At 41.6% G+C, this 15,656-nt stretch overlaps 1 protein-coding gene across 1 annotated transcript in view; it reads right to left on the bottom strand.

Annotated features, from left to right (window-relative positions):
• Positions 1 to 15,445, bottom strand: part of DUSP14 (dual specificity phosphatase 14) — a 30,738-nt gene extending 15,293 nt beyond the window's left edge. Inside the window, exon 1 of the mRNA XM_036268819.1 lies at positions 15,399 to 15,445. The gene's annotated coding sequence lies outside the window, so the exon portion shown is untranslated. The remainder of the gene's footprint in view (positions 1 to 15,398) is intronic.
• Positions 15,446 to 15,656: the final 211 nt, after the last annotated feature.

Raw genomic sequence — 15,656 nt, 5'->3', positions numbered from 1 at the left:
GTTTTTTGCTAAACAAGAGTCAAAAGGCAGAGGATCGCCTTGGCCAGTTTGGCTCAGAGGTTAGAGCGTCAGCCCATGGACTAAAGAGTTGTGAGTTAGATTCCGGTCAAGGGCATGTACCTCAGTTGCAGTTAGGTCCCCGGCCCTGGTTGGGGTCATGCGGGAGGCAACCAATTAGTGTCTTTCTCACATCGATGTTTTTCTCTCCTTTCTCTCCCCCGCCCACTCTATCTGAAGATAAATGGAAAAATATCCACGAGTGAGGATTAAAAAAAAGGCAGAGGATCCCAAAGTTATTCTCTTGGCTTTAATTGTCTACTGAAACAATAATCTTGTACAGTAAGACAATATACAGCCCTGGCTGGGTAGCTCACTTGGTTAGAGCATTGTCCCTATACTCAAAGGTTGTGGGTTTGATCCCTTGTCAGGGCACATACAGGAATCAACCAATGAAAGCATAGGTAAGTGGAACAACGAGCCAATGTTTCTCCCTCTCTCCCTTCCTCTATCAATCAATAAAAAAATTTTTAAATAAGACAATAGGCATAGTTCTTTTTAGATTACACTACTAATTATTATTCACATACTATACAAGAATGCAATGGCCTCTGAACCACACTCTACTCTTGTTCAAGTCAAGGGTCTGCAAATAATGGCTTGTAGGCCATGACTAGCCCACCATCTGTTTTTAGTACAGCCCATGAGCTAAGAATGGTTTATACATTTTTAAATGGTTAAAAAAGAAATCAAAGGAAGAACAAAACAGCTGGCCCTTGAACAACACAGGAGTTGGAGTGCTGACCTTCCACACAATTGAAAATCCACATATAAATTTTATTTCATGCCTGGCTGGTGTGGCGCAGTGGTTGAGTGTCGACCCATATACCAAGAGGTCACTGGTTCAATTCCCAGTCAGGATACATGCCCAGGTTGTGGGCCCAATCCCCAGTTGGGGGCATGCAGGAGGTGGCCAATCGATGTTCTCTTTCATCGATGTTTCTCTCTCCCCCTTCCTCTCTCTCTAAAATCAATAAAGAAAAAACAATTTACAAATTGGTATTTCATGGCACATAAAAATTGTATGAAATTAAAATTCAAGTGTTCAGGAATGAAGTTTTATTGGAACTAGCTACACTCACTTGTTCTATATTAACTGTGGCTGCGTTGATGCTACAGAGGTGAGTCAAGTAGTTGCAACAGAAACTATATGGCCCACAAGCCTAAAATATCTACCACCTGGCCCTTTACAGAAAAAGTTTGCCAATCCTTAGCTGAAATCATGTTATAAAGCCATCACAGTGTGGCAAAGGAATATTTTTCAAAGTGTGGTCCTAAGGAATCCTGCATGAGAATCATCTGAGCTGCTGGTCAGAATGCAGACTCCTAAGCCCCATCCCAGACCTAATCAATCAGAATTTCTGGGGGGTTAAAGCCTGGGAATTTATATTTCTAGCAAGTACCTCTGTGAAATAATTTAAAATAAGATTAAGTTATTATAAAAAAGATAAAATATTATCTATTGTAATTTCTAGGAGGATAAATGGAATGTAGATTTTTAAAAAATTATTTCAAATAAAATAATACATTAATTATTTGGGTTTAAGATACAATTCAGTATGAAACAAGTTCTATTTCATTTACATTTAGGATCATCTTTAGCTGAAAGTTTATACCAAGTAAATGAAGCTCTATAAAACACATAATACTTTTCCAATTGTTGTTAACAAAACACATCATGTGAACTAATATACAAGCATCAACCCTAAAAGAATTGTTCCCTAAACACAAAACATGTGACAATGCAAATTAAAGGCTATCAGAGATTTCTGCGTCCTTCTGACATTCATCAAAAATATACTGGCTAATTTAAAATTAAACAGATCCGTCATACATCAGCTAATGGATACATGGGGATATGTTGTGAGAAATGCATCGTTAGGTGATTTCATCATTGTGGGAATATCAGATTGCATTTACACAAACCTAGATGGTGTAGCCTACTACACACCTAGGCTATATGGTATAGCTTATTGCTCCTAGATTGTAAACCTGTACAGCATGTTACTGTACTGAATACTGTAGGCAATTATAACAATGGTGTCTGGTTAGCTAAACACACCTAAATATAGGAAAGGTACAGTAGAGCCCTGGCCAGCCTGGCTCAGCAATTAGAGCATCAATCTGACTGAAGGGTCACAGGTTCGACTCCTAGTCAAGAGCCCATACCTGGGTTGCAGTAAAAATATTTTTCTTCAATAATAAACTTTTAGCTTACTGTAACTTTACAAACGTTTTTTATTTTTTTGTAATAACACTTAGCTTAAAACGCAAACACATTGTATGGCTGCATAAAAATATGCTTTCTTTATATCTTTATAAGTTTTTTTCTTTTTAAAATTTATTTTACTTTATTTTAAACATTTGTGTTAAAAACTAACACACAAACTTATACATTAGCCTAAGCTTACACAGGGTCAGGATCATCAATATCACTGTCTCCCATTTCCACATCTCATCCCACTAGGTCTTCAGGGACAATAACACGCACGGAACTGTCATTGCCTATGATAACAACGTCTTCTTCTGGAATACCTCCTGAAGGACCTGTCTGAGGCTCTTCTTGAGGAGGTGTCATTCTTTTCAGTGATATGTCCATGGTGGTTTGATCATACATTTCCTTGTAAGCAGATAATGGCATGAACACTCCTATTAATGAAAACCTTTTGGTGTTGGGGATCCACATTTTCAAACTTGTTAAGGAGCTTACTGAAGTCTGAAAAAGTTTTGGTTAAACCCTTCACTTTATTTTCTTGGGGGGAATTCTCTTGGGGGTTGGTTCTTCCTTTTCTTCTCCTGCAGTTTCCTTCAGCTATGTGTTCCTATCCAGTTCCAAGCCCTTCTCATTAGACAATTCTCAGGAATCACCTCTAGGAGCTCCTCAATGTCATCCTCATTCACACCCGGGTTAAAATTGTTTGTCCTTGCAGTCACAGTCTTGTTGATGTTTTTTGTGTTTTTTTTATCGTCATCCGAGGACATTTTTACATTTATTTTCAGATAGAGCAGGAGGGAAAGAGGAAGGAGGAGAGAGAGAGAAACATCAATGTGAGACAGACACATCGAGTGATTTCCACCCACACGACCCCAACTGGGGCCAGGGACAAACCACAACCGAGGTACGTGCCCTTAGCGGGAACTGAACCTGGGCCTCTTTGGTCCACGGGCCGATGCTCTAACTGCTGAGCCAAACTGGCCAGGGCTAATTTTTGCAACCTCCGCATCCTTGGCAAATCCTCTGAAGTCATAGACAAACAAACCTCTTGAATGTCTTCTTCCAGATGCCGTTCATATACTCCTTGGTGACATCACCCCAAGCCCAAGCAAGATTTTTTTTTAACTTTCACTTATTGGTTTGGGGGTTGGGAGGAGGGAAAACATCAATTTGTTGTTCCACTTATTTATGCATTCATTGGTTGATTCTTGCATGTGCCCTGACCAGGGATCAAACTCACAACCATGGTGTATTGGGACGACACTTTAACCAACTGAGCTATCCGGCCAGGGCCCAAGAAAGGTTCTTAATGCAATCATTAATGTTGTAATCCTTCCAGAATTGCATCAGTTTCTTCTGTGTCTTCCTCAGTTGCAGCAATAGCCTGGGCTAAGGTTCTCCTTGCACAGTAGACTTTAAAAGCTGCTATAACTTTGTTCCATTAGATGGATCAAAGAGGTGGTGTTTGGAGGGAGAAACACCACTTTGATATTGGGATGAAGATAACAATAAGGGAACATTATCAACAATTAGCACAATCTTGAAAGGTATTGTTATTCTCAAACAGTACCTCTCCATTTTGCTGGCATAGCAATTCAGGAGAGCATCTTGGAAGAGGAGCTGAGTCATCCATGACTTCTTATTGCTCCTGTCTGTACAGTGGCAGTGTCTGCTTATTGATATGCGTAAAGGCCCTGATCATGAAGGTTTTCAATCTGTAGCATAAAACACTGTCCCCAAGCAAGACTGTTATCTTGTCCTTAAAAGCCTTGAAACCTGGCATTGACTTGGCCTTTTTACGGATGAAAGTCCTTTCAAGTATCTGTTTCCAGAATAGGGAGGTTTCATCCATATTGAATATTTGCTCTGGCAAGTAATGTTCCTCCACAATCAGTTTATCTAGAGTTTCCAAAAATCCTTCAGCTGCCTTCATATTAACACTCATAGACTTAACCACTCACTTTCACATTATGTAATGAATAATGATTCTTAAAGTGTTTAAGCCACTCAGAGCTCAACATCGTAGTTGGGTCCAGCTTTTTCTAATGTAGCAAAAAACAAAAAAACTTTTTGCTTTGGCTGTGATCATAATGGTGCTGAAAGGGATGTGCTTCTGCGTCTGGTCTTCAATCCAGGTCGTTAGAAGTTTCTCCATGTCTGATATGGGCCCTTATTGAATACTGGTTAGTCTCATCCCCTTCAATGAAGCAGATCCTTTAACATCTTCACTTTGTTCTTGTTTTTCAATATGGTAGCTATAGTGAAATGGAACATGCCTGATTGGCAAGCAATAACTGTCACTGATTTTCCACTTTTGTATTTCTTAATCACTTTTAATTTTGTTTCCAGGTAAATCACTCCACGTGACCTTGTACTGGCAACATTAGCAGCAGATCTGTACACTTAGGAACCATGATGAGCAAAACAACATGAGATTAAATCAAGCACAAGAGAAAATAATGCACTCAAGAGGCATGATAAACATGAAATGTATGAGGCTGCTGCCAGCCTAACAGGGCACACTGTTTTTATAGCAAATTTTTTTTTTTTTTTAAGTGGAAAGAGTACACACTAAAGGTCCTGGCCAGGTAGCTCAGTTGGTTATAGCATCGTCCCAATACACCAAGGTTGCAAGTTCAATGTCCAGTCAGGGCACGTTCAAGAAGCAACCAATGGCCCTGGCCGATTTGGCTCAGCGGTTAGAGCATCGGCCTGCAGTCCAGAGAGACCCGGGTTGGGTTCCCACTAAGAGCACATATCTTGGTTGCAGGTTGTCCCCGGCCCTGGTTGGGTCATGCGGGAGGCAATCACTCAATGTGTCCCTTTCACGTCAATGTTTCTCTCTCTCTCCTCCTCTCTTTCCCTCCTACTCTATCTGAACAAAAAATGGAAAAATGTCCTCGAGTGAGGATTAAAAAAAAAGAAGCAACCAATGAATGCATAAATAAGTGAAATGACAAACTGTTTCTTTCTCTCTCTCACCTCCCTTCCTCTCTCTCTAAAAATCAATCAATATAAATAACAATAAAAAGTATAGTGTACTAAATACATAAACAAGTAACATAGTTGTTTATTATCAAGAATAGGTACTGCACGTAAGTATGTGTATATACTTTTATATGACTGGCAGCACAGGTTTGTTTATACCAGCATCACCATCAACAGGTGAGGAATGCATTGCACTATGACTTGAGATGGCTACAACGTTACTAGAGGATAGGAAATTTTCAGCTCCGTTATAAACTTATGGTACCACTATCATAGAGTAAGTATGAGGTCTCTCTGCCACATAAATGTTTACTAGTCAACAGAAGCAGCATGCTCTCGCTTAAGAGTTTTCTCATGTGTAGCTACAAACTAAAAGAGCTAAGGAGTCAAAAAGATAGCCTATTGATGCCAAAACTATTCTGGGACAATGGCAGTTGCATATGAATTTCAAAAGGGTCTTTTGTGCCCTGGCCAGTTTGGCTCAGCAGTTAGAACACTGGCCCGAGGACTAGAGGGTCCCAGGTTTGATTCCTGGTCAAGGGCATGTACCTGGGTTGCTGGGTTGCAGGTTCGATCCCCGGCCCAGTGGGGATCATGCGGGAGGCAACCAATCAATGTTTCTCTCTCACATCAATGTTTCTCTCTCCCTCTCCCTTCATCCCACTCTATCTAAAAATCAATGGAAACATATTCTCAGTTGAGGATTAACAAAAATAAATGAATAAATAATAAATTTTAAAGTGGGGAAGGGTCTTTTGTCCACTGAGACTCCAAGATGGCAGGGGGAAAGCTGACCATAATGGATGGGAGGTCACTCACTATCAGTGTAAGAGCAGAATGGGAAGTGGCGAGGTGAGCTAGGAGGACTGTGGGATCCATGTGAGAGGACATGGCCCTGACATCCACGCCAGCGCTCCTCTTCCCTGCAACAGGTGGAAAACAGAGCCACTGGAATGACATCAAAGAACACAAATAGGATTTCTCCCCCCATCGCTCAGATTAAGATTCTGACACTTTTTATCCTCCCCATTGGGTGTTTTTTCTTGAACTTACATGTAAGTAGTTTTTAAAATAATAATTTTAGAGAATCTAGAAAAAATCTTTAATATGTAAGTTAAAAAGTTCATGATTTATGTAAAGACTGAAAATAAAACAATTTAGCCATCTTCCAAGATGTCTTACAGAAGAAATAAAGAGAAAAGTTTTAATTTCACATTTTTTGAGCTACTGTTCTTCCATCACCCCTCCAGCTAAAAAAAAGGAATTTCCTCATGAAAAAATGTTCAAAGTCACTAATCATCAGAGAGATGCAAATTAAAACAACTATGAGGTATCACCTCACACCTGTCAGAATGGCAGCCATCAACAAATCAAACAAGTGCTGGTGAGGGTGTGGAGAAAAGGGTACTCTGGTACGCTGCTGGTGGGAATGCAGATTGGTACAGCCACTATAGAAAACAATATGGAATTTCCTCAAAGATTAAAAATTAAACTACCATTTGACCCAGTAACCCACTTCTAGGACTATATCCTAAGAAGCCTGAAACACCAATCAGAAAGAATATATACACCCTTATATTCACAGCAGCACTATTTACTATAGTTAAGATCTGGAAACAGCCCAAGTGTCTATCAGTAGACAAATGGATAAAAGAGCTGTGGTACATTTACACAATGGAATACTATGCAGCTGTAAAAAAAAATGAAGGATCTCTTATCCTTTGAGACAGTATGGAGGGAGGGGCCTGGAGAATATTATGCTAAGCGAAATATGCCAGTCATAGAAAGACAAGTATCACATGATCTCACTTATTTGTGGAATATAATGAACAAAATAAGCTGATGAACAAAATAGACCCAGAGACATAGAAGTAGGGAACAGAATGACAAACTTCAGAGGATGGAAAGGGGTGGGGGGTTGGCATGAAGAGATAAACCAAAGAACTTACATGCATATATGCATAACCAAGGGACACAGATAACAATACCGTGAAGGTCAGGGAGGGGACAGGAGCAGTGAGGAGGGTGTCAATGGGAAGAAAAGGAGAAATATCTGCAACAAAAACGAATTAATTTTTTTAAAAACACATTTAACTGGGGGGAAAAGTTACTGAGCAATGAGCACTGACCTCCATAAAGGCTCTTTTTGTTGTTATATGCATCTTTGTAACATTATCAGCAGTCATTTTATCAATGAGATTTTCTTTATTTTTTCCTCTTAGGATAATTATTTAATAAGAATGAGAAAAGAGAAGAAATCATACACTTTAAAAATAAAAAAAAAATCTAGAAATCAAAACTAATACCTATTTTTAAGCATTACCAGACATTAACAATTCTTATAAAACTAGGAATTAAATATATAAAATGAAACAATATATTAAAAACAATAGAAACTGTTACTATATTATTTCATTCAATATTTAATTAAATGTATTATGACTATAATAAACAATAAATATATATATTTGTGTGTGTGTGTGTGGTACATGCCCCTAGAGGGAACCAAACCCGGGACTCTCTGGTCCGCAGGCCAACACTCAACCACTGAGCCAAACTGGCCAGGGCCTTTTATTTTCTTATCCTCACCCGAGGACATTTTTCCATTTTTTGTTCAGATAGAGTGGGAGGGAGAGAGAGAGAGAGAAACATCAACGTGAAAGGGACACATTGAATGGCTGCCACCCACATGACCAACCAGGGCCGGGAACAAACTGCAACTGAGGTACATGCCCTTAGCAGGAACCAAACCTGGGTCTCTCTGGACCACAGGCCGACGCTCTAACCGCTGAGCCAAACCGGCCAGGGATATTGTATTTTTTTACTTAAAAAAGAAAAAGGCGCCTTGGCCGGTTTGGCTCAGCGATTAGAGTGTCAACCTGTGGACCAATGAATCTCAGGTTCCATTCAGTCAGGGGCACATACCTCGGTTGCAGTTGTCCCTTGCCCTGGTTGGGGTCCTGCAGGAGGCAGCCATTGGATGTGTCCCTTTCATGTCGATGTTCCTCTCTCTCTTCCTCTCTCCCCCTCCCACTCTATCTAAACAAAAATGGAAAAATGTCCTCGGGTAAGGATAAAAAGAAGAAAAGAAAAAGGCCCAGCTGGTGTGGTTCAGTGAATTGAGCGTCACCTCATGGACTGAGAGGTCCCCGTTTGATTCCAGGTCGGGGCACATGCATGGGTTGTGGGCTTGATCCCCAGTAAGGGGCAGTCAAATTGATGTTTCGCTCTCATGATGTTCCTATCTCTCTCCACATCTCCCTTTCTCTCTATCTAAAAAAAAAAAATCAATAAAAATATATTTTAAAAAAAGAAAGAAAAATGATCTCCCTGACGGTATTTTCTAAACCTTCAGAATTGTAGAACATTCCACTCTAAGGATAGAAGCAGACTGTTAGCAGATACTAGGTACAGTAGATACTCAACAAATACCTGAATTTAATAATTTAATAACTGTCCTAACATGACCTCACCACATCTCCCTATCCTGTCACTCCTTTCCACACACCCCATCTTTAAATCTAGCTAGCAACACCAAACGTAGGCAATTAAAGTTAACCTGGCAACTGTCTGCTCAAAAAGCACGAATTTTCTATATCAAAAGAGGTAATTCTAAACTACCTCTTCTGTCACATACAAAGGAAGATTTGGAGAAAAGTATACTTTAAGGATTGCAAAAAAGCTATTTATTCTGGTAGCAAAGAAGCTATGGTTCCTTTGGAATTGCCAAGGAAGGACAAACTACGGTCTGTACTTGGTGCCTGTTAGGGGGATCTGCACATGTACACAAGCATGTGAGTACCTGTCCTCCGAGGGTACTTTATTTAACAAGAACTGGCCTAGGTTCCTACATACATCACACTAAAGCCAGGAGTGCTGGCTTGCACATTCAGGGCTGGGCACAAGGCAAGCATTCACCAGCACAAATCAAGCCATCTGGTAGCCCAAGAGATAGGACTCACCCAAAATTTGTAAAAGACGTGTAGGTACTGGACACTTTTATTAATACTTTATTTGGCATATTTAAGTTTCCCTATAACTATACATCTGTTTTTTCAAAAAAGATCAAAGGAAGGTTCTATTGGGTATTTGTCAATTAAATAGAGTGGAAAAATGATCTCTGACCTTTGGGTGATATGTTAGTTCAAACCATACAATTAAACATAAGTATATATAAATACAATGGTACATGAAGGGCCAGGAATCAGTCCACATAGGTGACATGTACTCATTCAGTCAAGAAATAGCCAAGAGAACCCAGAAATGGACCCAAGGCAATATGCTCAATTAATATTTGACAAAGGTGGCAAGAGCATACAGTGGAGTAAAGACAGCCTCTTTAATAAATGGTGTTGGAAAAATTAGACAGCTACATGCAAAAAAATGAAACTAGACCATCAATTTACACCATACACAAGAATAAAACCAAAATGGATAAAAGACTTAAATGTGACTCATGAATTCATAAAAATCCTAGAAGAAAATGTAGGCAACAAATTTCAGACATCATACGCAGCCAAATTTTCACTGATACATCACCTAAGGCAACAAACAAAGGAGAAAATGAATACATGGGACGACCCAAACTAAAAAGCTTCTGCACAGCAAAAGATACAATCATCAAAATGGAAAGGCAACCCACTGTATGAGAGAGCATCATTGCCAATGATATATCAGATAAGGAGTTAATTTCCAATATATATATATAGAGTGCTCATACAACTCAACAAAAGGAAGACAAAGAACCCAATTAAAAAATGGGCAGAGGAACTAAATAGACACCTCTCCAAACAGGACATACAAATGGCTAAGAGACATATAAAGAAATGCTCAACATCACTAATCATCAGAGAGATGCAAATTAAAACAGCAATGAGGTATCACCTCACACCTGTCAGAATGGCCGCCATCAACAAATCATCAAACAAGTGTTGGCAAGGGTATGGAGAAAAGGGGACTCTAGTACACTGCTGGTGGGAATGCAGACTGGTGTAGCCACTATGGAAAACAACATGGTATTACCTCAAAAAATTAAAAATTGATCTTCCATTTGACCCAGTGATCCCACTTCTAGGAATATACCCTAAGAAGCCTGAAACACCAATCAGAAAGAATATATGTACCCCCTGTTTGTAGCAGCACTATTTACAATAGCTAAGATCTGGAAACAGCCCAAATGTCCATCAGTAGATGAATGGCACATATTCACAATGGAGTACTATGCAGCTGTAAGAAAGAAAGATGTTATCCTTTGAGACGACATGGAGGAACCTGGAAAGTATTATCCTAAGCGAAACAAGCCAAACAGAGAAAGACAGGTATCATATGATCTCACTTATTTGTGGAATATAATGAACATAACAGTCTGAGGAATGGGGTAGTCCCAGAGATGTGGAAGTGGGGTACAGACTGACAATCCCCAGAAGAGGGGGGGGTGGGGAAGAGATAAACCACAGAACTTATGTGCATGTATGCATGAACAGTGGACATGGACAACAAAGCTGGAGACAGGGCGGGGAGGGAGGAGGAGAGGGGAATCAGTGGGGGAAAAGGAGAAACATCTGTAACAAAAATATTTAAAAAAAACAAAAAAAAGAAATAGCCAAACATATTGTGGTTAAACAGCAAATATAGTAGATTATAAATTCAAGGCTGACACCACTGGAGGAATGTAAATTGGTACAGCCACTTTGGAAAATAGGTTTCAGCTAGTAAAGCTGGACATACACACACCTATGACCCAGCATTGTTCATAAATGCCTCAGATCAGAAACCACCCAGATGTCCATCAGTAGTAGATGACAGATAAATAACTTGCAGTATGTTCATACAAAAATGAACAGGTAATTACAGTCACAGGTAACAACATGGATGAATCTTAAAAATATATAATGATGCAAAAAATTAAAGCAAAAAATTGTGTTTTTGTGTGTGCATCTGCAGATACACACGATATTGATAAAAAAAAAAAATTTTTTTTTTAAAGATTTAAAAGAATTTTTACTTTGAGCCCATCTGCACAAAGGTAAAAAGACAGGCAAAAATGAAAATGTGCTGTTTAGAGATTTATATTTAGGGGATAAAACTACAAAAAAAGAAAAAAAGTGATTTCCACACAATGAGGCTAGCTACTGGATTGGTTACCTTTGGGGTGAAAGCGACTGCCATTGGGAAAGAGTGGGATGAGGGTACTTCTTGACCTGCAAGATGATAACTATTGTGTTTTCTTTAAAATAATTAAGTTATGCATTTGTTTTATAGCCTTTTCTGTGAGTTACAATTCACAACTTTAAAAAAAGGTTAAATAACTACAATGTTGATTTCCAGGAATTCAGAACCATTACAATTCTGGCTAATCTGGGGAAAGAACACTTCCTCTCTGAATGTCACTTGCAGCCAGCCGGTCAGCTTCATGAGGTCAGGGACCTTACATGCCTTCTACCCCAGCATTCAGCACAATACCTTTAGCGTGACAAAAGTCCTCAATAAATATCTAACATTTAAACCCATAAACTCTTTTTTTTTTTTTGGTACATGCCCCTAGCGGGAACTGAACCCAGGACTCTCAGGTCCGCAGGCCAATGCTCCAACTGTTGAGCCAAACCGGCCAGGGCTAAACTCATAAACTCTTGATGTGAAATTTGTTTTAACTCGCCCATCTCCTGAAATTACTGATTTAAACTGTGCCTACATTAACACTTTCCTTTCTTTGTCTTCACCTCAATGAAGCTTTCATAAATAACTAAAGCTACCACCTTAAATGTTGGCTCTGTAAGTTTATACCCAGGTGCTGTTGCTTTATCAACTCTCTCTGCTTTCCACTCCCTTTTATGCCTCCTTATAAGCAAAGAAAAGATGAATGCCTAGTAGTCCTAGATTTCTTCTTTTCTGAAGGGAAAGTTTCATCTGTAACTGAGAGTAATGCCTAGGATCTTTATGATTAACTGCTTTGAAGTTGATTAAGAGGGGGTTGTTTGCCAGTTGACCAGAGTAATACTATTATGCTATCAGGGTTAATAAAACTTTACAACCAGCTGTAATTAATATGCATGCTACCTGTTCTAGAGAGAAATCAAATCTCTATGAACAGAACCAGTTAATTTTATAATAATTCATTTCAATTAAAAAAAATCAGCCCAGCCCTAGCCGGTTTGGCTCAGAAGTTAAGAGTGTCGGCCTGCAGTCCAGAGAGACCTGGGTTTGGTTCCCACTAAGGGCATGTACCTCGGTTGCGGTTTGTCCCAGGCCTTGGTTGGGCCATGCGGGTGGCAGCCACTTGGTGTCCCTTTCACGTCGATGTCTCTCTCTCTCTCTTCCTCTTGCTCTATCTGAACAAAGAATGAAAAAATGTCCTCCAGGGAGGATTAAAAAAATAATAAAATCAGCCCAGCTGGTGTGGCTCAGTGGTTGAGTGTCGACTTGTGCACCAAGAGGTCCCCAGTTTGATTCCCGGTCAGGGCACATGCCCAGGTTGTGGGCCTGATCCCCAGTGGGGAACATCCAGGAGGCAGCCAAACGGTGTTCTCTCTCATCGACGTTTCTCTCTCTCTCTCCCTTCATCTCTCTCTCTCTCTCTCTCTTTAACATCAATAAAGAAAAAAATAAAATAAAATAAAAATCACATTGTGCAAAGACATGTATGAAAATGCTTAGAAAAGTCTAAAAGGATACACACAAAACAATAAACATAGAGACAGCAGTTGCTTTTGGGCAAGATGCTCAAAAGAAGGCTTTAACCTTATCTGTAAAGCTTTAATTTTTTTTTTTTTTACATAAAGAACAATTAATGTATTTCTTATATTTAGAAAAAATTTTAATCCACTTTGCCTTAAAATAAAATCCCAATTACAAAGGAATCCATCACAACCAGATACCTTCCTAAAGACCATCATTTAAAAATGCTAGTTTTTATGCTAAACTTTTAAAGGATTTCCTGGTGTTATACACCTGGCCAGTTTTTATGGTATGAGTATATACATTTATGCCAATCTATTAAAAGATGTTATAGAAATCATACCTGCATTCAACCGATATGAAAGATTTCAGGGGGTGGAAGGGGTGGGAAGAGATAAACCAAAGAATTTATATGCATATATGCACAACCAATGGACACAGACATTAGGATGGCGAAAGCAGGAGAAGGGTGGGTGAGGGAAGAAGGGAGTCAATAGGGGGAAAGGGGGAACATCTGTTAACATTTCAACAATTAAAAAAAAGACTTCAGATGAGAATGTAGCATAGACACACTTGACGCTGACGTTAAAAAAAATTTGGAATGAAGGAAACTGTCTCCCCTTTTATGGGGGAAAGCCAAAAATACCAAGCAACTACCTCTCCTCCCCAAAGCGTCAGAAGATGAGTCAGAGCTGGAGGCAGGAATAGTGCCCATGTGTCAAGCCGCCTGTGCAGGGCTCCTTCCTACCTCCACCCTGCAACCCTCTCCCTTCAACCAGGTTGGGGTCCCTGCCTCAGGCTGTCCCTGCTATGAGTTCTCATGTGTCTCTGGTGAAGTTAGGCAGTTATTCATTCTGGGGTGTGGAGGGGGGGCTCATTCCCTGCTTTTCTAAAGGGAACTCAGGAATGGGAGCCTTTATAAGTCTACAAGTAACAATTACCAAATGCAGCTCAAGTCAGTGGAGCCTCCAGACATACGACTTTGCAAAGGATACAGCACCTTTGTTCCCCTCGTTTTAAAGAGCAGGAAACACGCAGAGCAGCTGTGACTTATCCAGTATCACTTCACTCTGTAACAGAACTAAGTCCCTAGAGCATGCAGTTGCTGAAGGCTGGTCCCAGCCTCTTTGATTTTTAATTAATCTGTACAATCTCCAGGAGGATATTCCAACATTGCACTATAATTCTGAGTGGTCTCATAGACTAGGAATTCCAGGAAACTGTGGGTTAAATTTCTTGGTCCATATTCTTTTAAGGTTAGTACAGATAGGAGACTTAGCTCTTTTCCTCCGTTTTTATATTTGTAAAAAGGATGGTGATGCTCTCTACCTACCTCGCTTTTAAAATTACAATGAACAGTTGCTAGTTCATATGGCTAAATGCCTTGAGGTCCTGCGGGATAAAAAGTACAAAGGGGGTATAGTCCGGCTGGTGTGGCTCGGTGGTTGAGCATCGACCCATGCATCAAGAGGTAGCCGGTTGAATTCTCAGTCAAGACACATGCCCAGGTTGTGGGCCCGATCCCCAGTGCCGGGCATGCAGGAGGCGGCCAATCGATGTTCTCTCTCATTGATGTTTCTATCTCTCTCTCCCTCTCACCTCCTCTCTCTCTAAAAAAAACCAATAAAGGAAAAAAAAAATTTTTTTTAAGTACAAGGGAGGTGTGTGTGTGTGTTTGTTTTAAATAAATCCCTACACAGTAGAACTGCATTTGTAAGTCACTTCCCTTCCCTCTGGGATGCCCAGTTACCATAACACTGGCTGGTGCCATTGGCAACATCCACCTAAATAAAAGAGTTATACAATCCACTTAAGGCAGTTACAGCATGCAATTCCCCTCACAGAAAAACAACTCAACTTCGCTCTGGAGCAAGGGTACTTAGAAGAAATAAAAGACACGTTAGCCCTGCGCACACCGATCTTCCGCCGCAGAGAAAAATACTCAAGTTGAATACTTGGCATTGCTGAAAGTCAAGATGCTTCTATCAATGCACCAGAAACCTTTGGCAGAGGCAAAAAGCCGCCGACGGCTCCTGTGGCTGAGAGCGGGCGAATGTCGACGGCGGGGCGAGGGGGTAGAGAGGCCGTGGCGGGGCCGCAGAGGGGACCGGAGGGGAGCAGACCGGGATGCTCACGAAGGAGCCTGAGGATCATTATCCGCGCCGGGGTGTCCTCGGAAAAGGGGAGCAGCAGGGGGTGCGCGCGGAGAGCCAGCAAGGCGGGGACTGCGCGCTGAGAAGGGGACCCTGCGGAGGGCCCCGGGCCTCTCCTCTCCCCTCCCCGCTGCCCAGAGGATGCGAGAGCCGCTGGGAGCAGGTGGGGGCGCCGACACAAAGTTTCCAGAGACGAGGGTCGCGCAGAGCACCGGCCGCCCGATCCCGCCAGCGTTACGGGGCCACGTCGACGCCAAGTCCAGCCCGCCCGCCTCCCGCCCGCCCCCCGCCCGGGCTCGAGGGCCGCATACCGGTTCCGCTGGGCTCGCGACTGACGCTCCGTCCTCCTGCGCGGCTCTCGGCTTCTGCGGGCTGGCCGCTGCGCGCACTCCTCCTTCTCCCCTCCGCCCGCGCCCGGGGCGGGCCGCGCGCACGCTCCCTGCGCCCCACCGCCCTCTCCCAAGGGCGGGGGGTGGTGCTCGGGGCGGGGGGCGGGGCCTCGGCGGGGGAGGCGCCCGCGGGGGGGAAGCCAGCGAGGGACGCGCGGAGCCGCGGGCAGCGCGCGTGCG

This window comes from Molossus molossus, unplaced genomic scaffold (assembly GCF_014108415.1).
Source record: "Molossus molossus isolate mMolMol1 unplaced genomic scaffold, mMolMol1.p scaffold_m16_p_19, whole genome shotgun sequence".
Lineage (NCBI taxonomy): Eukaryota > Metazoa > Chordata > Mammalia > Chiroptera > Molossidae > Molossus > Molossus molossus.
This window is presented reverse-complemented; position numbering and strand designations above follow the sequence as displayed.